The sequence below is a fragment of the Benincasa hispida genome, chromosome 1 (assembly GCF_027475165.1).
Source record: "Benincasa hispida cultivar pf3 chromosome 1, pf3_genome.v1.1, whole genome shotgun sequence".
NCBI classification, from domain to species: Eukaryota; Viridiplantae; Streptophyta; class Magnoliopsida; order Cucurbitales; family Cucurbitaceae; genus Benincasa; species Benincasa hispida.
This window is the reverse complement of record NC_143478.1, coordinates 7,999,674-8,023,525: the sequence shown is the minus strand read 5'-3', so window position 1 is coordinate 8,023,525 and position 23,852 is coordinate 7,999,674. Positions and strand designations below refer to the sequence as shown.

Genomic DNA, 23,852 nt, shown 5'->3' with positions numbered 1-23,852 from the left:
TAAAAATTTTATTTCATTAAATAAAGCTCAAATAAATAAGGAAGAGAATTCCTAAAAAAAAAAAAATAACAATTTACCGTTCGAGGTACTCTTGACCCAACTTTAAAATAAATAACAATTAAATGAATCAATAAATGAAGTCAAGGAATGTTCAAAGGTTTAAGCAACCCACTACAAGGCCCACTCCATGATTTGTTAGCCTTCCCATCGGGACACAAGTGCACAATAGCATCCCATTGAAGGCATGCTTTCATAAATAGTGATTCCGGAGGGCACAATTATAAACATAAGTGGTGGTCCGAAGGGGACACCATATATAAGCATAATGTGTGGGCCCGAAAACTCACAACATGCTATGTGTGCTGTGCTAACAGTCACTACAGCTAACAGTCACTACAATCTCATACAAACATAAGCATACAACCAAGGTCATAAATCATGTTCACAATTTACCAATCCATCAAACCCTCCTAGAACATATCATAGGAACATTCCATGACATATGCATGAGCTTCCAAAATTTTCAACTAACCAACAGGCATATCAAGATATCTCATACTAACGGTTCAATACAAGCACGACAGCAACGAAAACCACACACTCGAAATGATCTCCCAACACTTCAAATGAGCAATCTGACCTACCCATACAACAATATCAATGGTTTGAAACAAATCATAGCAGCACAACCCATCCCACAACTGCATTGAAACTGCATCCACTTAGCCTAAGGGTATCGAAATGCCCCAAACGAACCTTCACTCAGTTTGGAAACTTTCTTCACCATCAAGGGTTTCTGAATTCAACCACAAAATTCTATGGGTAAATTAGCTTTGGTACCAATGACAATAGGCATACCAACAGAACCCGAAATTACCCCGAATACCAGAATCCGAAGACTGGCAGAGCTGAGGAGGAGCGACGCCAGAGAGGAAATGCAGGATGGACCGGGTCGGATGGCGTGGCTGACATGTCGACGTAGATGGGCGGACTACAGAGTCGCGCGGTTGGGGGCTGAAGACGAGGAGGCGTGGCACTGGGCGACGGCTAGCTGGGACGTGACTCAACGGCGATGCCTTTCGGTGTGCGGTCGGCAGCAGCTATCGCTAGGCAGCGGCTCCTTGCGCGACTGGAAGAAGAGAGAGCTTTTTTTGGGGGGGGGGGGGGGGGGGGGGGGGGCGGGGGGGCGGCGCGCGGAAGGGAGGGGTTCTCGTGCTGCTAGGGGGAAGAAAGGGTTTTCCCCTTTTTTCCTTTTCTTGGTTTTTTTCTCTAATGTACACTTCCCAAGGCCATTAATTCCCCTTTTTAAATCAACAAAAACCCTAATTAATAATATATATATATATATATATATAATTTCACTCTTTTAATCCTAATTCCCCAAAATTTGAATAAAACAAATCTAAAGGACATTGAATCTCAACCACATAAATTTGATTCCTTACTTATCTGTTCCAATAAAAAGGATCTCAATTAAAGATGTTTAAAAAAATCCAACCTCAACCAACATAAACCCCAAATAATTTAACAAAGTTTTACCTAAAAACAATTTGGGGCGTTACATTCTTCCCCTTAAGAAACTTTTGTCCTCGAAAGTTCTAATCTCAAAAAAGCCCTAGTGCTCTCACCTCATCTTCTCGCTCCCAGGTTGCTTCCTCAAACTGATGATTCTGTCACAGAACCTTCACCAGTAGCACCTCCCTGTTGCATAAAACTTTCACTTCCTTTTAAACAATCTGGCAGACTTCTCTTCATAACTTAAGTTTTCATTCAACTGCAAGGACTCAACGTCCACCACATGAGATGGATCCGTTAAGTACTTCCTCAACATAGAGACATGAAAGACATTATGGACTGCAGAAAGAGGGTGGTAAGGCCAGACAATAAGCCATAGGACCCATTCATTATAGGATCTCGAACGGCCCAACGAAGCGTGGACTCAACTTTCCTTTCCTTCCAAACCTCAGAACACCCTTCATAGGTGTTACTTTTAGGAACACTTTATCACCTACCTCGAACTCAAGCTTTTTACGCCTAACATCAACGTAACTTTTCTGTCTACTCTGCACTGCTAGATTCAAGCCCTGATCTTTTGCATGGCTTCATTTGTCATCTCCACTAGCTCAGTTCCCACCAGTTTTCTCTTACTAACCTCCCCCAGCAAACAGGAGACCTGCAACCTTTTTCGTATAAAGCTTCAAATGGTTACATGCCAATGGTAGTCTGATAGCTATTCTTATAAGCAAACTCTGCCAAATCCAAGTGGGAGTCCCAACTCCCTGAAATCTCCGACGTATAAGCATGCAACATATCCTCTAACGTCTAATTCAAGCATTCTATTTGCCCATCCATCTAAGGGTGGAAGGTTGTACTGAAGTTTAACCGTGTCCCCAAGGCTGCTTGAAGACTCTTCCAAAAAATGGAGGTAAAACGAAGGTCCCTGTCGGACACAATTGACACCGGTACACCATGCAACCTTACCATCTCCTTCATGTATAGCTGAGTCCACTTACTCACCGCGTACATGGGCTTCCTTGTAATAAAATGCGCTACCTTGGTGAGCCTGTCTATCACAACCCAAATCACTAAGAAGCCTTTCGTTGTCCTAGGCAAACCCGTAATGAAATCCATAGACACGCTCTCCCACTTCCATTCTGGCACATCTAATGGTTGTAGTAAGCCCGCTGGCTTCTGCCTTGGGGCCTTCACCTGCTGACAGACTAAACATTTGCTAACATAGTCAGTTATCTCCCTTTTCATATCGGACCACCAGTAATATTGCTTCAAATCTTGGTACATTTTGGTACTGCCTGGATGTATCAAATGGGGAGTTGTGAGCTTCTGCCAACAATTCTTCCTTTAGGCCATCATCTGCAGGTACGCACAACCGTTCCTGATACAAAAGGCCCTGGTCCAAGGATACGACAAATTCACTGACTTGGCCTGACCTTACCTGATGAAATTTCTAAACAAGGTCTGAATCACCCCGTTGCGCATCAATAATCCTCTGCCTCAAGGTCAGTCATACCGTCAACTGGGCTAACTGCGGGTAACTTCCCCCACTGCCATTGCAGTCTCCGCCCGCTTCAGGTCATCACGCAATCGAACCTGCTTAGTGATCAAGGCAGCCGAATGAGCAGTCTTCCTGCTTAGGGCATCGGCCACCACATTCACCTTAATTGGGTGGTAAAAATCTCGCAGTCGTAATCCTTTACTAATTCGAGCCACCTGTGTTGCCTCATGTTTTACTCCTTCTGGGTGAAGAATTATTTCAGACTCTTGTGGTTGGTGAAAATTTGGATCCTTTCCCCATACAAATGATGCCTCCAGATCTTCAGGGTAAAACCCACCGCTGCCAATTCCAAGTTATGAGTAGGATAGTTTCACTCATAGTTTTCAATTGGTGGGAGGCATAGGCAACCACTCTATCGTGCTGCATAAGTACACAACCCAAACCTTTCTTAGAAGCATCACTGTAGACCATAAAACTCCCGGAGCCATCAGGTACTGTGAGAACCGGTGCTGAAACCAACTTCTATTTGAGATTCTGAAAACTGTCCTCACAAGCTTTGCTCCAAACAAATGAAGCTCCCTTTCTGGTTAACTGGGTCAATGGTGTGGCCATGTTAGAGAAGTTCTCTATAAACCTAGGATAGTACCCAGCCAACCCAAGAAAACAACGCACCTTGCTGATTGTTGTAAGGGCGGGGCCAATTTGTAACGCCCTCAATCTTTGTTGGATCCACTGAAACCCCGTCCTTCGACACCACGTGCCTAAGAAAGGACACCTTACATAGCCAGAACTCACACTTTGGAAATTTTGCACACAGTTTGTTCTCCCTCAACATTCCTCAAACTTTTCGAAGATGTTCCTCGTGTTCCGCCTCTGTCTTGGAATAGACCAAGATGTCATCAATGAAAACAATTACAAAGGTGTCAAGGAAATCACTGAACACCCTGTTCATCAAGTTCATGAACACCGCTAGAGCATTGGTTAAACCAAACAACATTACAATGAACTCGAAATGTCCATATCTAGATCAGAACGCTATCTTCGGGATATCATTGTCCTTTATCCTCAGTTGGTGGTAACCTAACCGTAGGTCAATCTTGGAAAATATAGTAGCTCCCTATAACTGGTCAAACAGATCATCAATCCTGGAAAGCGGGTACTTATTCTTGATGGTTACTTTATTCAACTCCCTATAGTCTATGCATAAGCGTAACGATCCATCCTTTTTCTTTACGAATAACATCAGTGCACCCCAAGGAGATACACTGGCCGTATGAACCCTTTATCAAATAGTTCCTGCAACTAGACCTTCAGTTTTTTCAATTCGGTCGGAGCCATTCTGTACGGAGCTTTGGATATGGGAATAGTGCCTGGCTCCAACTCGATTGCAAAATCAATCTCCCTGGGTGGAGGAAAACCTGGAAGTTCTTCTGGAAACACATCAGGATATTCTCTCACAACTGGTTCTGAGGTTAAAGCAATCTCAGTTTCCCTGGTGTCAACTACGCTAGCCAAGATACTCCAGGTACCTTGGTTAATCAACCTCTTAGCCTTCACAGCTAAAATCACCTTGGGCAAGACTACAGTCTTGGCCCCCTTGAACTTAAAACTAGCTCCCCTAGGGGGGGTAAAAATCACCTCCTTACAAGAATAATCTATACTGATATGATTGGCAGCCAACCAATCCATGCATAGAATTACATGAAAGTCATGCATGTCTAACACTATTAGGGTAACATCAAGGGTGCAGTTCGCTATTTCCAACTCACAAGCTTTTATCTTTCCGCTTGCTATCATAATTTCTCCTGACGAAGTAAACACTGATAAAACATAACCTAAGGGTTATAAAACTGGCATAGCATGCTTTACGAACAACGATGAAATGAAAGAGTGAGATGAACCAGAGTCAAATAACACCAAAGTATAGTGCCCCAAGATTGAAAGCGTATCTGTCACTACTGTTCTAGACTACTCAGCTTTTCGACAATTGGTGGCATAGACCCGACCCTGCTGCTGCTATCAATTTGAACTACCTTGATGCGAACTTGGGGGCTGACCCTCTACACTCCTAAAACCACTACTAGGGCATTGGTTCGCCATATACCCTGCCTGCTTACATCTAAAGCAAGTCCCCATGCCAATCAGATAGTGTCCTCAATGACACTTTCCACACGACTTGCACACCGTCTATCCCTCTAGACTGCTCCTGAGGGACAGCCCACACGTGTTGCCGCTCGGAATGTTGTTGCATAGGTGGGAGGCTCAAGAGCTTGCACAATACATCGCACTCTATCCCGAAGTCCCTACACAAATCTTTCAAACCTCTTTCCTTCAGTAGACACCAGATCAGGGGCAAAGCAAGACAATCTGTCAAACTCTTCCTCGTACTCTTCTACTTTTATGGTCCCCTGCTTCATATTCATAAACTCAACCTACTTGTTGTACCTCACGTGAGTAGAGAAGTATTTCTCGTAAAATCGCTCTTTGAACTAATCTCACGTTGCTTGGCCCCCACTAGCTTCTATAATCCTTTCAGCAAAGTGCCACCAGCGGTTAGCATTATCGACAAGAACAAAGGTAGCACACTGTAACTTTAGCTCTTCTGGGCACTTCATGTACTGAAAAATTGTGGGGATATTACAGTAATTTTATTTAGTTTTCAAAATTGTGGGGGTCAAAAAGTTATTCTTTTTAAAATGTTCTAAATTTGAAAACTAAAACTTCAAAAAGACTATTTCTGTCAATTGCTCTTTTTGAAGTTTTAATTTTGAAATTTAAACCCTTTTTAAAAAGATTGTTTTTTTTACCTCCACAATTTTGAAAACTAAGTAAAATTACTATAATGCCCTTCACATTTCAAAAGTCACTCCAAACCTCACTCTCACAATTTCCCTCGCCATTTTCCCCTCCATTTCCCCCTACCATTTCCTCAACCTCACTCCATTTGTCTCGATTTCCCTTGCCACTTTCCTTTTCATTGAAGATTATTTGAGATTTTTCATCTAATCAGGTATGGATTTTCATTTTTTTCGCTCAATGTTAGTTTATCTTAGATGCTATAAAATGATTGTTTTAAATCTATGTTAGATCTATGTTGAATATTAATTTTTTTCCTAAAAATATCATGTTCAACCTTTTCTGAACAATTTTGGGGCCTAAAAATAAGTTTCCGGAAAATGGTCTTACCCGGTCGGGCTTCATATGAGGGTGACCGAGTATGTGATCGGGCGGGGAAAATTGGGGAAGATTTATGGAAGATTGGCGCCTGGTGCTAAACCGACTGGGCCCATGTACATTTCAACCGGGTATGGGCGGGAAAGAGAGGAAAAGACGAGGGGGAAGAGAGCAAAACCAGGTAGGGGTAGGGGTAGGGGTAGAAAGATTGGGGAAGATTGGTATTTGGCCGAGTACGAAAAGGGGAGGGGAACGCATAGACTCGACCGGGACTAGGTAGAGGCAGGGGGCACCCGACTGGGTCTGGGATTGGGAAGGGTACGGCCGAGCGGGGAGTTTCACCCGTCGCTACAGAATTTTGGCCCGGTCTTGGGCCCGGGCCAAAATCTAGAAGCGAAAGGGCGCGAGTGGACTGGACCAGGAAGGGGGCAAACGAGACCAGGTAGGGGTAGACTAGAGCTACTGGTTTTTGGCCCAGTCCCGTACCGACTGGGTATGGGGCTGAGCCAATTTTTTTTCTTTATATTTATATATAATTTTTTTCTTTTTAAGCACTTTGATGCATTGATGTGTTGTCTTTTAATTTATCTATTTCATGAAAAATATAGGTTATAATGAAACTAGATATTAAGGTTTATTCTAATGATCATTTTCCTGCAGCCATTTCATATTGTGCCCATATAGAAAAGGCTATCCCTAAAATTAAGAAAAAACTAACTCCGACACAATTAGCCATGTTTAGACAAATATGTTTTGATCCTCTCCTTGACACAAACATCATCTTCAATGGACCACTAATTCATTATATTTTTCTTTGAGAGGTAGAGGAACCTAGAAGGGATGTTATTAGCTTTAATCTTATGGGGAATAAGGTATCCTTCAGCCAAGTAGAGTTTAACCTTATTACAAGACTAAAACATCAAACTAGAACTGTGAGGGGAGAAAATTCTTTTGTTAGACTTAGAACTAAGTATCTAAACGATAATGAGGGCATGAAGGCATACGAGTTGGACTCTATTTTTCCAAGACTTGAGTTTGAAAACGATTTTGATGCAGTGAAAATTACATTGTTTTATTTTATTGAGTTTGAAATGGATTTTGAAAATTTAGCAAGATGATTGGAATAGATTTTATAATGAGGACTGGAGAAAGAAAATTTTTGCGAATACAATTAAACGATTCAAACAAGGATTGAAAGATAAAGCACATGCGTATAAGGGTAATGCAGATGGAAAACAACAAATGTACAATCTTTACGGGTTTTCCCATGCTTTTAAAGTAACTTAATTAATTTGATTTAATGAATATTCATAAAAGTACACTACTGATATACACGTACATTTCATATAGGTATAGGGATATAAAACGATTTCAATATTATCCGGACGCATTGCAAACAGATTGAATAACAATACGATACCACACATTTTGAGATGGTTGTGCTCACATTCTCCTCCATATGGAGTGATTAGATATGAAATCTTCGAGTGAGATGCAATATGTTCCTTTTTAAGTTTTTTGGGTTATTCATGATTATAATTTTTTGTAGGTAAGGATTACATTGCAACTCGTTCCTTCTAAGGAAGAGATTCAATTTATGAATCATGTTATGGAGCCGCCCATCCCTCCACTTGCACCATCTGCACCACCTATACAACTAGAACTACCTCTACCCAGAAATGATGGCGATGTTGTTGGACCTTCGAACACTATAGAGGTTGATGACAGTGATAATCAACAAAGGCATGACAGAAAGACCAATAAGAAACGGAAGAAGTACCACAAACTGATTAAGCTAGTCAAACGTCTTGATCGTCACGTGGAAAGTTTGGAACGTGACCTAAAAAGCATTAAGAAGTACTTGCGACGATTATCAAAAGTAAGGATATACCATTATGATCCTTCTTATCTGTTCTCTACATAACTAAGCATGCAAGGAAAAGACATTGATTGCACTAAAGGTGGGGACCATGAAGGTACGCATGATCATGCTGTGACAAACGATGGTGATAAGGATGGTCATTCTCCTGGAGTTGTAGGTGTTGTAGGTGGTGATATTGTACCTACAGCGGTTCCAAATGGCGATGTTATAGGTGAAGGGTCCGACATTGATGGACGAAAGGATGAGGTATGACCTTATTGAGAAGTTAACAACCAAAATTGTTGATGTAATATTGTCGTTCAGAATTTAGGATATATCGCCATGTCCCTTGTTGTCTGTTTTTATCATCTATGTCTTCCTATTTGTATGAAATTTTGAATAATAATTGTTTTTCCTATATAGTCTGTTCTTATCGTCTTTGTCCTCCTATTATTGTAATTATAAATAATAATTGAAATTTTATTATTTATTTGATTGAATAACTCTATAATTGACATAGAAGTATAGCCATCATCTATAAGTTCACAAGAATTTTTCGATGGATCAAACAACACTATTCTTATAAGTTCACTACAAATTTTATTGTGTAAGTTGTCGCTATAAGTTCACAAGACACGAAAAATGTAAATGTAATAGAAGGTCGCGATGGTCGAATGAGGAAAATTTCTTGGAAATTAACTACATTGTGGAAGGACACAAGGAAGTATGGGAAAAGGCAAAAAATGCAACAGAAGTACAATGCCCTCGTTGACATACCTGAAGATCTTAACATTAAATTTCAAAAGTGGATGGACAACGTAGGCCCTGTTGCGATGATTCGAAGGAATGCATATGCTTAAATGGATAAAAAAATGGTTTAATAGTCTGTTAACACCGTTCGAATGGATGAATGACGAGGTACATAACCTTTAATAAAGATTCTCGTGTGTGTATATGTGTCCCTATTTAATTAAACACTCTTATCGTGCAGGTAATAGACACGTTGTTTATGTTCATAAAGACGAAAACGCAAGCCCCACTGAACTCGTGTTGTCGAAAATTTACCATAGCTGATATTGTAGTTACGGTACATTATCTGACATTGTAGTTACGCTATACATTAGTCCATAGGTGCATGCACTCAATCTTGTTTGATTTTCTCATTGCTTTAGAACTTCCTAAGATGTGATCGTCATACTATCGATTGGAGTAAGGCGATGAACATACGTTCACCATAAACACACTGACTACGATGTACCTTGGAGCAACGTCGATGTTGTTTACATGCCTTTCAACCTCTATGGGATGCATTGGGTGCTTGTTTGTGCGGACTTCCAGGTCAGAGAATTAATCGTGTACGATTCACTAATCACATTACATTCGAATGCAGACTTGGAACGTGAAATGAGATCAGTGTGCGAGAATTTTCCCGATCTACTTATTGCTAGTGCGGTAATGGAGTCTCATAATCTTCTAGTTGATCGTTGGACTCTACGCCGAGATAGTTTCGTGCTTCAACAACATGAGAGTGATGACTGTGGTATGTTCACATGTAAATTTTTCGAATATGATGTAACAGGATCCAAAATGGACACCTTAACACAAGATAGAATGCAATATTTCCGTAGACAATATGCCATTCAGATTTGGACAAACAGAGCATTATTTTAGAACTTTGTAAACTTTTTTGTAATTAATGGTTGAAGTGATGAATGAAAATTTATAGTTGGTAGTGGTTTGCTAGTCGAAAAAATCATCAAAGTATACCAATTTCCGACCCGACACATGCAAATAAGAACCAATTCCCAGTCGGACGCATGAAAAAAATAACAAATATATACTAATATCCGGCCGAACGCATGCAAATTGGCACAAATTCCCAGTCGGACACGTGCAAATAAGAGTCAATTCCCGTCCGGGTACGTGCAAATAAGAGCCAATTCCCGACCGGGCACATGAAACAAAACACAAATATATACCAATTCCCGACCGTGCACATACAAATTGGCACCAATTCCCGACCGGGCACATGCAATAATAGTCAATTCATAGTCGGGCACATCCAAATAAGAGTTAATACTCGACCAAGCGCATGAAGCAAAAAACAAATATATACCAATTCCCGGCTGGGCGCATGTAAATTGACGCCAATTCCCGACCAGACACATGCAAAAAATCATAAATATATACCAATTCCCGGTCAGGCGCATGAAAATAAGAGTCAATTCCCGGTCGGGTGCATGCAAAAAACAAAAAATATATACCAATTCCCGGGCGGACGCATGCAAATTGGCGCCAATTCCGGTCGGACACATGCAAATAAGAGTCAATTCCCGACCGATCATATGCAAATAAAAGTCAATTCTCGATCGGGTGCATGAAACAAAAAACAAATATATACCTATTCCCGATTGGGCGCATGTAAATTGGCGCCAATTCCCGGTCGAGCGCATGCAAGAAAACCACAAATATATATCAATTCCCGATCGGATCATGCAAATTGGCGCCAATTCCCGATCGGGCGCACGCAAAAAAACCACAAATATATACCAATTCCCAGTCAGATGCATGAAAAAAAAAACATTAATATATACCACTTCTCGGTTGGGCGCATGCAAAAAAAAATCAAATATATACTAATGATTGCAAAATATCATCCAAATTCACAAAAATATCATGCAAAATTAAAAAAAAAAATCCATACATCACTTGACATTATTAAAAGGTTGATTGCATGTCGTTTTGTTGTGACCCTATTGCCCACATCTAGAACACCTGTGGACTTGACGAAATTCACCTACAGAAGGAAATCTTGTTGTTCATGGGCGACCTACTCTTGAAACTTTTTTTGGAGACAATGTTTCAACATCGACGAAGGCCGATGATTGTTTCCACTCCGAAAAGGCGGCCTCCCAAACCTCCATCTGCTCCTACGCCTTAAGGTTCTCTCTCGAGTTGCCCTGAGCGATCTCCGGCACCACCACTCTTCTCTTACTCCGCCTTAAAATGAAAAGGAAAACTATGGACAACGGCGTGAACTTATGGAACAAAAGATTGTAAAAACAGTGAACCCTTTCTCTGAAGAATACCCTTGGTATTTATAGAGAATCCACGGTGAAAGGCAGCTTCTCTTTCATAGTTGTACAGATAGGACAGCTTTAATTCCTGACTGATGCGCCGAATAATGGTCACCAAAAAGCTGAATGTACATTGTGACCGTTATCAGCTGTCAACTTAATTTGGATTTGACTGTCATCAGTTTTCTGTCCCATCGCACTTAATTGGCCTTTCACCCAGATGCGCCCACCATATTGCGCTGACCAAGTTGCAGCGATCCTTCTTGGACAAATGTTTGCGAGCACGATCATCACAAAGCCTTGCGGTGAAGTTGCGCTCGACCAATGATTTCCTATGATCGCAATTCTTACATTGCGTCAATGCATATTTTGCACAAAAATAAAAAAAATCAACTGTTCTAATGCGATGAACGCATGCGACCGCAATATTATGAAATTGATGCTTAATGACCGCAAATTAACATATTTCATCAACGCAATCCAACATTATTTAAGAACTTAGTACTATGATAACGTGCATTTCTGCCCGTTTACACACCCTCAAATTTAAACAATGTTTATCCTCAAGCATCAGCTAAAGATTCCTTTAGCAAGTCAATCGTAATGTTCTTTTCCTAGATTTCTCAAGAATACTTCGTTCAAATCCTAGGGACTGCAAACTTACCTTTCAAAATAACTTGACTAAATTCCGGAACATCGCATGATTTATTTCAAAAAGAAAATTTTCTATCGAGGTGTCAAATGATTTTATCCTTGCACATAAAAATTTTCTTCATTGATATTTTTTTCTGACCTTGCGCTGATCCAAGTGTCTTGCCTTCGTTTTGGCTTGCCCCCACGGGTGTCATGCGGACATCCAACTACGAGCAATCCACTCTTTCTCAGACTAAACTTATACCTATTTAGCAGTGGAGTTTACGGTCATTTATTTATGCATTGATCCTAGTGACTTACTTTCGTGTTGGCTTGCCCCCACGTGTTTCATGCGGACATCCAACTACGGGTAAGTGCCTTTAACAACTGAACTCTTATCAACATGGGTTTCCCATTACGTTGACAGTGAAGTTGTTATTCTCAAACTTTTTTTTTTTTTTTTTGAAATGGCAAGGTCGAAAATAAATACCTCACCCCCAAATTTAAGATGCGGCAATGTCCTCATTGCTAAAAGATTAAAATAAGTCCAGCGATGTTCTTAGAATGCGTTGTAAAGAGAGTTTGAAAGAAAGCTAGCAAACCCCTAACTTCTAAAAATATTTTATGAGATGACTATCTTAAGATTAAGTTGACTTTAGTATATACAAAAGAAATATAAGCATATTTTTCATCATTGAAATCATACTTGACAAAGAAACATTATGCGATAACCTACTAAATTTATCTACGTCAAATGATTGCGGTAATCAAAGAGGATGCGGTGATAAAACTGTGAAAGCTAAAATGCAATGTGATAGTGCAAAATTTGAAATAAAGATAAGGAAGAATACACCCCCAAATTTTGCGTTGTCGCCCACATTGTGTATTGACGCATCCATCTTTGCGGCGATCTCTCTTCTTTAGATTGCGGTGATGGAGTCAGGTAAGAGGCTTTTTCGCGTATCATCTCCGCAATCCAGCGCCTCGATCGTTGTAAGAAACAAACAGATAGATGGTCAAATTATTTTAAACAAAACAAAACTCACCATCACAATCTCCATTTTTTTTTTTTTTTGTGTAGAAATAAAGATAGTGATAGTAAAATAAGGATAGATTGAAAAGATATAGTGAATTCCGAGTAGTGGAGAAGAATTGAAGAGTTGATGCTTCCCAAAACTTGCGTCCCTGATAGATTGCGATCATTTGATAACGTAAGGACCACCTACTTCCTTCTTTATTCAAAGTTCTTTAGTTCCACGAAGTCGACTTAGCGATGCCAGCCTTCTCCATGATATGCCTTTACTGTCTGCCCATTGACTTTGAATATGTTGGTTCCGTCATCATTTGATAATTCAACCGCGCCATGTGAAAATTCTTGTCCAATTATGAACGGTCCGGACCAACGTGACTTTAGTTTTCCCAGGAAGAGCTGCAGACGTGAGTTGAAGAGTAAGACCTTTTGCCTAACTTGGAGGTTCTTACCGCATATGCGTTTGTCATGTCAGCGCTTGGTGCACTCTTTATAAATCTTCGCATTTTCATATGCGTTGTTCCTTCATTCTTCTAGCTCGATCAGTTGCATTTTTCGCGCTTCTCCTGCTTTCTTCAAATCAAAATTCAGCTTCCTTACCGCCTACAGTGCCTTATATTCCAGCTCCAAAGGCAAATGACACGTCTTGCCAAATACCAACGCATATGGGGACATACCTATTGGTGTTTTAAATGCAGTCTGGTATGCCCACAACGTATCGTCAAACTTTGTTGCCCAATCCTTCCATGAAGGTCTTACTACCTTCTCAAGTATCAGCTTAACTTCTCGATTGGACACTTCAGCCTGACCATTTGTTTGCGGATGGTATGCGGTGGCCACTTTGTGGAGGATATTGTACTTGCGCAGCAGCTCCTTGATATTGTGATTGACAAAGTGGGATCATGCATCACTTATGATGGTACGAGGAGTGCCAAAACGAGTGAAAATATTTTTCTTCAAGGACTGGGAGACTACCGCCACATCACTTGCAACGCATGCTACTGCCTCTACCCACTTGGAGACATAATCGACGGGCAATAAAATGTAATGCTTACCATTCGAGGGAGGGAATGGCCCCATGAAATCAATCCCCCATACGTCGAATAACTCATGCTCCAAGATAGTGTTCATTTGCATTGTGTTTTTCCATGAAATGTTATCGTACGTTGGCATCGATCACATTTCATTGCTGCATCCTTGAATAATGTAGGCCAAAAGAATCCACTTTGCAAAACTTTGGTTGTAGTGCGTTGCCCTTCAAAGTGCCCACCATATGGTAAGTCGTGGCATTGTGACAATATGTATTGTTGAGTAGCATTTGATACGCATAATCGAATAATCTGGTCTGCATCTCTTTTATACAGATTTAGCTCATCCCAATAATAGTGTCTGCATTCATTCTTGAGCTTCTTCTGTTGATGGTAGGTGTAATCTTCAGGAAATTGCTCACAAACCAAATAATTGACTATGTCAGCATACCAGGACAATTCCTCTATGTGGAACAGTTGCTCATCTGGGAATACGACACTCAACTCAAACTCATTGCGGTCAACCTCCGGATTTTTCAGTCTAGATAAGTGATCCGCAACTGGATTCTCTGTCCCTTTCCGGTTTATTATTTCTATATCAAATTCTTGAAGGAGGAGAACTCATCTGATCAACCTTGGCTTTGCGTCCTTCTTTGTCATTAAGTATTTGATCGCCGAGTGATCAGTGTGGATGAGCACCTTGGTTCCCAACAGATATGCCCGAAATTTTTCCAACGCAAAAATCACTACCAGGAGCTCTTTCTCTGTGGTGGTATAATTTGTTTGAGCAGGGTTTAATGTTTTACTCGCATATGCGATAGGATGCAAAATTGTTTTTCTCTTTTGCGCTAAAGCTGCTCCCATCGCATACCCACTTGCGTCGCACATGATTTCAAACAGCAGTGTCCAGTCCGGCGCAATCAATACAGGTGCAGTAATCAGCGCATCTTTTAATTTGAGCACGACCCGAAAAGGTCGCCCTAGAATGATGGGCACATCTTTGTCAACCTCATAGTCTAAAATGATGAAGTCAGCTGGCAAGATAAATTTGTAAATTGTTATCAGCACATCCTTCACCTTTCCTTCTGGATGAACCAGAGATCTGGCGGCCAATTAGAGATTAATTGATGTGGGCACAAGTTACCCCACATTCAATTGTCTAAAGATTGACAGAGGCATCAAATTTATGCTAGCTCCCAAGTCACACAGTGCTTGCCCGATGTACAATCCTCCTATGGAGCAAGGAATAGTAAAGCTCCCAGGATCGCTCATCTTCGGTGGAATTATTGATTTGGAACTTTGGTTAACGCCACCATGGCAAATTTTCTAGCTCCCCTCTTCTTAGTTACCATATCCTTCAGAAACTTGGCGTAGGTAGGCATTTCCTCAATCGCTTCACTGAAAGGAATGTTAACATGTAATTGTTTTAACATAGATAAGAAGCGTTGGTACGGTACTGTACCTCTTCGTTCTTTTTCTTCCTTAGTCTCTGTGGGAAATGGGGTAACTGAACTTTCACGGTTTCCGTTTCAATTGGCTTTGAGGTCGACGCAACCTCCGGTTCTACTGCTTCTTTTTCCCTTTCCTCTTCTTACGTCACCGCAATCTCAGGTTCAGCCACAATGGAAATTGTTCTAATAAGCTCCTTCTTTTTTTCCTCCACAGTCTTCCCACTGCGCAATGTCACAACCTGACATTGCTATTTACCTAATCCCCTCAGGTTGCGTGGAAGATCGGTTGAACTTGGCAAAGCCCCTTACGGTCTACTCTTCAGCTCACTCGCAATCTGGCCGATCTGTAATTTAAGATTGCGGATGGACGTAGCCTGACTTTGAAGCACAGTTTCGTTTTTCTCTATGTATTGCTTCAATAGGCTCTCCGAAGAAGAGGATTGTGGTGATTGTTGTAAGCTACTTGCGTTATTGCTCGTTTGACCGTTGTTGCGTGGAAAGAATCCTTGTGGCCCTTCTTTTTGCGCCACAGGTTGGAAATTTTATTGTTGATTCTTCCAAGAAAAATTGGGGTGGTTTCTCCACCCGGGGTTATAAGTATTCGAATAAGGGTTATTCTTTACAAAGTATACAGATTGTGGATTTTGCGCGCAATCTTCCATCGCATGCCCATCACTGCAAGTCACACACCTTGCAGTGTTTTGACTGATTGCGTTGATTAGCCTAGTTTGCAGTGTTGGGCTGCTGATCGCAATTCCTTGGATTAAATTCATCATTGCAGTCATCTGGTTTTGCAGTGAAGCAATAGCACCATTATTTGTGTCAGTGTCTTTGAGTCTCAATCTATGGTTGCTCTCTCTCTAGTCTTCATGGTTCTTAGAGATGCGATCCAAGATATTCTTCGCCTCATCATACATTTTATCAAGCAGACCACCAGCGGCTGCCGCATTGGCAGCGATCTGCAAAGCGGGATTCAAACCATGATAGAAAATCTCCATTTGAAGGCAGTCTGGCAACCCATTATGTGGACAATCCCAGACCAACCTCTTAAACCTCGCCCAAGCATCGCTGAGCGATTCGTCCATGTCTTGTTCAAAATTTGTAATTAGTTTCCTTCGTCTGGCGTTCTCGGTAGGTGGAAAATACTTCTTCATAAATTTCTCCACTACCTGTTCCCAAGAAGTGATCTCTCCCAGCTCGAGAGAATATGCCCATTTCCTAGCCTGATCACAAAGAGAAAATGGGAACAATGTTAGTCAAACTTCTTCGGCAGAGATGTTTGGGAACACAAAAGTATTGCAGATTTCCATAAAATTTCGGAGGTGGACGTGCGGATCCTCGCCACGCCTTCCTCTGAATTGACCTGTAGTCTGGATCATCTGTAGCATCACCAGTTTCTTCGAATCTGCTTCCGTCGAGGGCATGATTCCTGGAGAGAAATCATAGAGGTTTGGCGATGCATAGTCCCTAATGGGCCTATTGCGATCGTTTGCCAACAGAATTTGATTCACCATGACATTATTATCATTTGGTGCTCCATTTCCAGGCTGCTCCGCCATCTCTTCTTTATCGGATTGTGGTTTCTGTTGGCAATTTCTCAGTCTTCTTCTGAAAGTCCACTCAATCTCCGGGTCATAATTCTCCAGAGATTGAGAGTCTGCAAAGAAATCAAAAAAATTACCGTTAGCACTTTATTTTGCCGAAATCCCCGGCAACGGCGTAAAAAACTTGATGCTTGGTTTTTATAAAGTGGAAATATGGATGATATGCATTGATGAAATTGCGTTGTGCACTCAAGTTTCCCCAGCAGAATCCAAGTGTAAATTCCTCTGAGTTTCCTGGTACGTCCAAGGTCGAACACAGGGACTTGTGAAAACAGATTGTGTTGGTAATTTTTGTGAAGAACTTTGCGGTAACCGGATAAATAAATAAATTGTTGGGTTTGTTGTTTGCGTTGATGAAAAATAAATAAATGTGGCGGAGTTTGAAAATAGTTGATAAACGGGAGATGCGATGAATATGCGGTGAACAGGTTGAGAAGGATTTCGACTAACACTTCCTAGAATGCGTTCATGCTTTGCGATCATGCAACATGCATACAATAGTAAACCATCTCTCAACGCGAATGCTACAGCTTCTAATATTAGAACGCATGCGATATATGCGATAAGTTTATAAGACCTACACATAAGCCTCTATTCTTATTTATGCGATGACAGGATAACACACACACAAATAAGGCGACCACATAATATCATTCCTATCTCTAGGATGCATGCGATGCAAGTTGACAAACAAAGCTTATCTCTAAGTCTCTATCTCTTGTTTATGCAAGTCTAATCTTGCTCTTTCGAGTCCAGATTCTAACCTAGCTCTCTAGAGTCATTAGGTTCTTTCTTTAGACTCTCTCTTAAGTAACTCTAAAGGGTATTTTGCACAGCATAAAACAAGACAATCGCAAGCAATGAACTTCCTAGGTCATATTAGCTTAGTTCTTCTCAACCCATTCGACTTGTTTAACTACTCATGCATATTATGAGAGTGAACAGATATAAAAATAGAACTTCCATTGTATAAATATGAAGACAAAGTACAAAATAACAATGCAAGTATAGAATAAAGAGCCTAGTAGCAATCTTTTGCTGCCAGGCGTTTACATTGTTTTTCTACTCGTGCTCAAAATGATAATCTCGCTCTCGCGAGAGTCGGCCCGCTCTCTGCTCCTACGCCTCAAGGTTCTCTCGAGTTGCCCTGAGCGATCTCTGGCTCCACCACTCTTCTCTTGCTGCGCCTTAAAATGAAAAGGAAAACTATGGGCAGCGGCATGAACTTGTGGAATAAAAGATTGGAAAAACGGTGAACCCCTTCTCTGAAGAATGCCCTTGGTATTTATAGAGTATCCACGGTGAAAGGCAGCTTCTCTTACATGGTTGTACAGATGGGACAGCTTTAATTCCTGACTGATGCGCCGAATAATTGTCACCGAAAAGCTGAATGTACTTTGTGGCCATTATCGGCTGCCAACTTAATTTGGATTTGACTGTCATCAGCTTTTTGTCCCATCGTGCTTAATTGGCCTTTCACCCAAATGCACCCACAATATTGCGCTGACCAAGTTGTGGCGATCCTTCTCGGACGAATGTTTTCGAGTACGATCATTGCAAAGCCTTGCAGTGAAGTTGCGCTCGACCAATGATTTCCTATGATCACAATTCTTGCATTGTGTCAACGCATATTCTGCACAAAAATACAAAAATCAACTGTTCTAATGTGTTGAACGCATGCGACCGCAATATTATAAAATTGATGCTTAATGGACACAAATTAACATATTTCATCAATTCAATCCAAAATTGTTTAAGAACTTAGTACTATGATAACGTGCATTTCTGCCCATTATCATCTACAAATGAGTGATTGGTAATTGTCGTGCATCTTTTAACACTCCGTTTATGCACTCAGCGAGATTTGTTGTCATTTGATTGTACCTTCTATTGGTACACCCTAGCCCACCACTCAAGACCAGTATCTTCTAGGTATTTGCGTGCACCTGGATACCCTACAAATTGACTCCAATGGTAGTTGAACATAGACTCACGACTTGTCTTGGCTACTTTGTCGAAAATATCCAAAATATCTTTATTCTTAAAATTAACTAATAAATTAGCTTTCAAATGATTGATGCAGATACCATAAAATGCTTTTGGGAAGACCGTGATAATTGCCTTTTTTATGCTAGCGTGTCTATCTGATACGATGACCAAATCATGAACTTGCCCAATTGCAATCTTAATTGCTGAAGGAACCACACCCAAGATTCATCAGTTTCTCCACCAGATATACTGAACGCGACTGGGTATATTTGATTATTTCCATCAACCCCAGTCGCAAGCAGGAGTTTACCACTATACTTACCCATTAAATGTGTTCCATCTACAATTAAAACAGGGCGAATGCAGTTCAGAAACCCTCTAATGGAAGCACTAAGAGCCATAAAGACGTGCTTGAAATATTTATCTTCCTATAGATCATATTTAAATGTTGAACCAGAATTTTCAATTTGTAAGGCTTCACCAAATTTAGGTAACTTCTTATACGATTCTTCTATGACCCTCAAACAAACACTAACGCTTCTTCCTTTGCCCTCCATGTTTTTTCGTAACTTAAACTCACACCATACTCTTGTTTTATATCCTTCACAATGTCCTTCGGTCTATATGAACGACTAACATCTCCAAACTTTGATGAAATTAAATGTCCGAGAACCCAACTAAAAACTTGTCTATGATCGTTAGTCAATATTTCATTTCTACATGTGTGGACATTGCCATACTTAGAGATCTTAAATATTTCACAATTTTTCAATTTAACAGCTTGAAGTCTCCATTTGCATTCTTCAACTAAGCATATAACTTTGTATAATGTTGTGGTCAACTTTTTCACCCTAAACTGAAAGTTACCTCTAATTGCTAACATAGATAACTGCATCTTTAAATCCTTCTTAGATATAAATATGTCACCAACTTGCACATCTTCAGAAGAATAAGACTGACCTAGCATGGTGATTGTGCTACTAGATGGATGTGACAAGTCACGACCCGTTGCATGTGATGAGCCTCCATAGTCTTCGATTGTTCGTTCTTCTACATGAGGTGTATGATGGGTATTAATCTTTGGTTCCTCTCCATCATCTTTCTCCCTCCAAGACCATCATTGAAATATTGACCTTGGTCTAAATCATCCCCTAAGTTATGAGTCGCCAAATTACTAGGCAACGAAGTAAGTGATGGGTTAAAATATGTGGGGGAAAATGGACTATTTGACTCCATCTTCCAATGTAGTGGCCTAGATATTAAAGGGATCTCTTCAATTTGTCGAATATATGAATTTTTTGGATGAAATCCTTGATTTGTTAAACACTTTGAAAGCGTGGATACGTAAAGAGGTATTACTGAGACCTCTTCCCATGTAAGGAATGTGTGTAGATCTTCATCATTCCGAATTACAAATGCAAGGGCTTTGGATCTCAATTGAAGTATACATCTTATAACAAGATTATACTCATCTGATATTATACCACTTATCCTATAAACTTCGATCAGGAATTCATTATAGGTCGTGTCAACCTCAATGTCAAACCCCTACAACTCTCCTCCATCGTAATCATTTTCCTTTTATTTCAAACGCCACCAAAACAAATCCAAACACGAGACATTTTCATACAATTTATATAAAAAATGTACTAATATAATGTAGTTAAAGAAAAAGTAAAATAAAAAAAATGATTCTATTTTTTGGCCCGGTCGTCCACCCGACCGGGTAGAACACCGGGCCAAAAAACATAATCATTCCTTTTTGTGCACCTGGCCGGGCTAGGGTTAACTCTACCTGGCCCGGACCCAAGAAAGACCCGATGAAGTCTGGCTGGGTCACCCGGTGAAGCCCGGCCAAGAATCAAACTTATTCCAACATTTATTTTGTTCCCGGTGAAGTCTGACCGGGTAACTTGAACTCATTTGCTTTCCACCTAGTGAAACCCGGCCGGGTATCTTCAAATGATATATATATATATATAATGTTTTTTTATAAATTTATAAATAAATATCAAATGTAGGGCATTATTAAAAAAACAATCAACAAAGTAAGCATAAATTAAATTCCAAAAATGTCATTTAGTTTTGTCAATTTTTTCAGAAATTAGTGAACTATTGAGAATACATACAAAAATGAAATACATATCTTCTTACGACAGAGTGTACAAAATTACAACTTCGTGAAATACAAGTTTTGGACTTGACGAATTTCTTTTTTAAATAATTTGGTGAAGAGAACTTTTTGTGGGGTTGTAAACAAATCAAATTTGATGGAAAATTTCTTGTGTGAATAATTTTTTGTTAATGGTTTTTGTCAATTTTCCACAAGATTTGGATCTTGTCCTTGTCTTCTTTCTGATACACAAGAAACTAAGCCGGAGCTAAGGCTATTTTTGTCACTGGCTCAAACTTGTCAATATGTATTCTTGGTCATTGCAAATAATTTTTTTGCAACATGGGTAAATATCAATAAAATTTATATTATTTGACACTATAAATTTGAAGCTATTTTTTTTCTTTTTAGCAACATTAAATTAATCTCAACACAACTACTATAGTGTTTTCGGTTCCGACAATCTTCTTAGTTCTTATTCAATGCTTTAATGTCATCCCCCAGTTTCTTTTGTTGCATGACTAAAGATTAAAGAAGATTGAAGCAATATACAAAACATTAAGATTTCTATTCGTTTACAAAACTTGAGATTCTATATGCAATTTTCAGTCGATTATGTTTTCGGCCAGAGATTCTAGTAAAATCATCTTGTTAGAAACTTTTAACTAGAACTTAGAAACTTTTTAATCATACATAGAATTCATTAAGAAAAGAGAGTGTAGTCCAATCTTGGTACTTGAAGAAGAAAAAAGGTTGCAAATAATAAGAGAGGATCGCCTAATCTCTATAGCAAAGAACCATGGATTTGTTCTAAGGGCATCCCACACTAACACAGATTCCTAAAGATTATAAAATGCCTGATGAAAAATAATATATATACACAAAATGTCAACTTTCACACAGATTCCTAATATGGCTAGTAAAAAAATTACCAAATTCACAATTCAAACACAACAATTTTCTATTGAGAAATGGCAAGTGAACCATTTTGCTTAAACTATAAATCTCATGTCCACCAATCTTCAATGGAAATGAAACTGGCTGCCAACAAAGTATTGGTTTGAATTTACTGAAGTGAAAATGCCACTGCATCTTCTCTTAATTCAGAGTTGACATTTAATTAGAGGTGTACATTGGTTGGGTTGGATTGAGTTTGTTTTTTGAACCAACCCGAAAATTCAGGTTGATTGGGTTGGAAGGACCCAAATAAAGTTTCTAACCCAACCTGACCCTTATATTTTGAGTTGGATAGTCCGGGTTATTCAGATTGTCGGATTATTTGAACACCCCTACACTTAATGGATGTATGAAGCTACATCGAGAGATGTGTATTTGATGGTCAAGGAGTGTTTTCACTCGCCTTATCGCAAGAAGGGTCGGTAAACCACATGGTGGGGATAGGGGCTTTGGTTGGAGAGGAAGAATAGCGTCCGAAAGGTTGGAGAGAACCAAAGACTAGAATGCGCGTGCTTTTGTTAGATTCCATGTCACTCTTTGGACTTTGGTTGTTACATCCTTTAGTAATTTCCAATCATTTTGCAAAGTCGGTATCATTTTAGTATGTCTGCTTTTGTTTGGAGTTGGTTTTTTGTGTCCCCTTTGTACTTAGTTTTTTGTGTCCCCTTTGTACTTCTTCAGTAACATAGCTACCGATACGACATGTCGCACTAATGCACAGAACTTCCAACTACTCACATAAGTATTCATAATAGGAGCCTAACAACAATTACCCATTTTCACCTAGCATCAGGCCAGTGATGAGTTCAGTCACAAACGAACCTTTCTTCAAATTCAATCACACAGTACACAACTTGTGGTTCAAAAGACAAAATGTAATAATCAAATTTCAGTTCACCGGCAAAATTTTCTTCGGAAACATACAAAAGTTATTTGAAGAATACAACATCCTACTAAACTCAACAAACAACGAAGCTATTCAAAGAAACGAAACAAATCAAAACCATAAATGAAAGATCAGAAGCTAAAACAGACCGAAATTTTCAACTTCCACAAGGTGTTCGACGAAATGCCCCAAAGAAAAACAATGGAATTCTACAAGAAAGCTTACCTTAAGCGAATTTGAGCAAAGCGGGGAAAGACGGGGAGCCGAGACGAGCGCGGCAGAGCAGCGAGTGGCTTCCGTTTCAATGATTTTCCAAAGGACCCATTATTCTCCTGGTCTTGTTGCATCAAGTTTGTGATGCCCATTGCATAAACACAATGAATATTAGAGAAGGATTTATAGATATTCGCAGCCCTTAATTTTGCCCAACGTAAAGCTGAATTACATCAGTACAAGAGGTTGTTCATAGGAAGAAGAGAGATGCCAAATATTGAAAATGGGATGTGGATTGACAGAGTATGTTTGGGAAGGAAGGGTTTTTGCTTTTCCAAAAAGCCAAAGCAAGAAAATGATGGTTACTTCTTTATTGAGTACTTTTGGCTTCAGCATATATATATATGTATTTCATTCCTGAATTTTCAAAATATATATTTTTAGTGATCAATTTAAAAGGTTCATTAAATAATTTGTTGATTAATTTAAATAGTTATTTTGAATTTTTATTTAAAATGATAAAAAAAAAAAAAAAAAAAAACTGGAGAGTGCACGTATTCTATAAAACTAGAAGGTTAAAAAGGTAATTTTCTCCCAAAAAAAATTATTATGTCTTTCTTCTATTCACTCTTAAATCTCTTTTTCCCCTCACTCTCGTGGTTCCTTTTCTTAACTTCTTTTACTAAAAACGCACATATTCTTCTAATTAATCGATTTTACAATTTTTTTTCACCATTATTCTCTCAATACATTTTCTCTCTAAATATATAGCAATATTATTTTCTTTAATAAAAAATTAAAAAAAATCAAAAAAAATTAAAAA

The 23,852-nt window shown here is 39.6% G+C and overlaps 2 long non-coding RNA genes across 2 annotated transcripts; both read right to left on the bottom strand.

Annotated features, from left to right (window-relative positions):
- Positions 1–378: 378 nt before the first annotated feature.
- Positions 379–1,181, bottom strand: LOC120082010 (uncharacterized). The gene is made up of 2 exons (XR_016527388.1): positions 878–1,181; positions 379–816 (listed from the first exon to the last, which is right to left on the bottom strand). It is a non-coding gene; the product is annotated as an uncharacterized LOC120082010 (long non-coding RNA).
- Positions 1,182–17,822: 16,641 nt separating this feature from the next.
- On the bottom strand, positions 17,823–23,409 carry LOC150038208 (uncharacterized). The gene is made up of 2 exons (XR_016527389.1): positions 23,042–23,409; positions 17,823–18,504 (listed from the first exon to the last, which is right to left on the bottom strand). It is a non-coding gene; the product is annotated as an uncharacterized LOC150038208 (long non-coding RNA).
- Between the last annotated feature and the right edge of the window lie 443 nt (positions 23,410–23,852).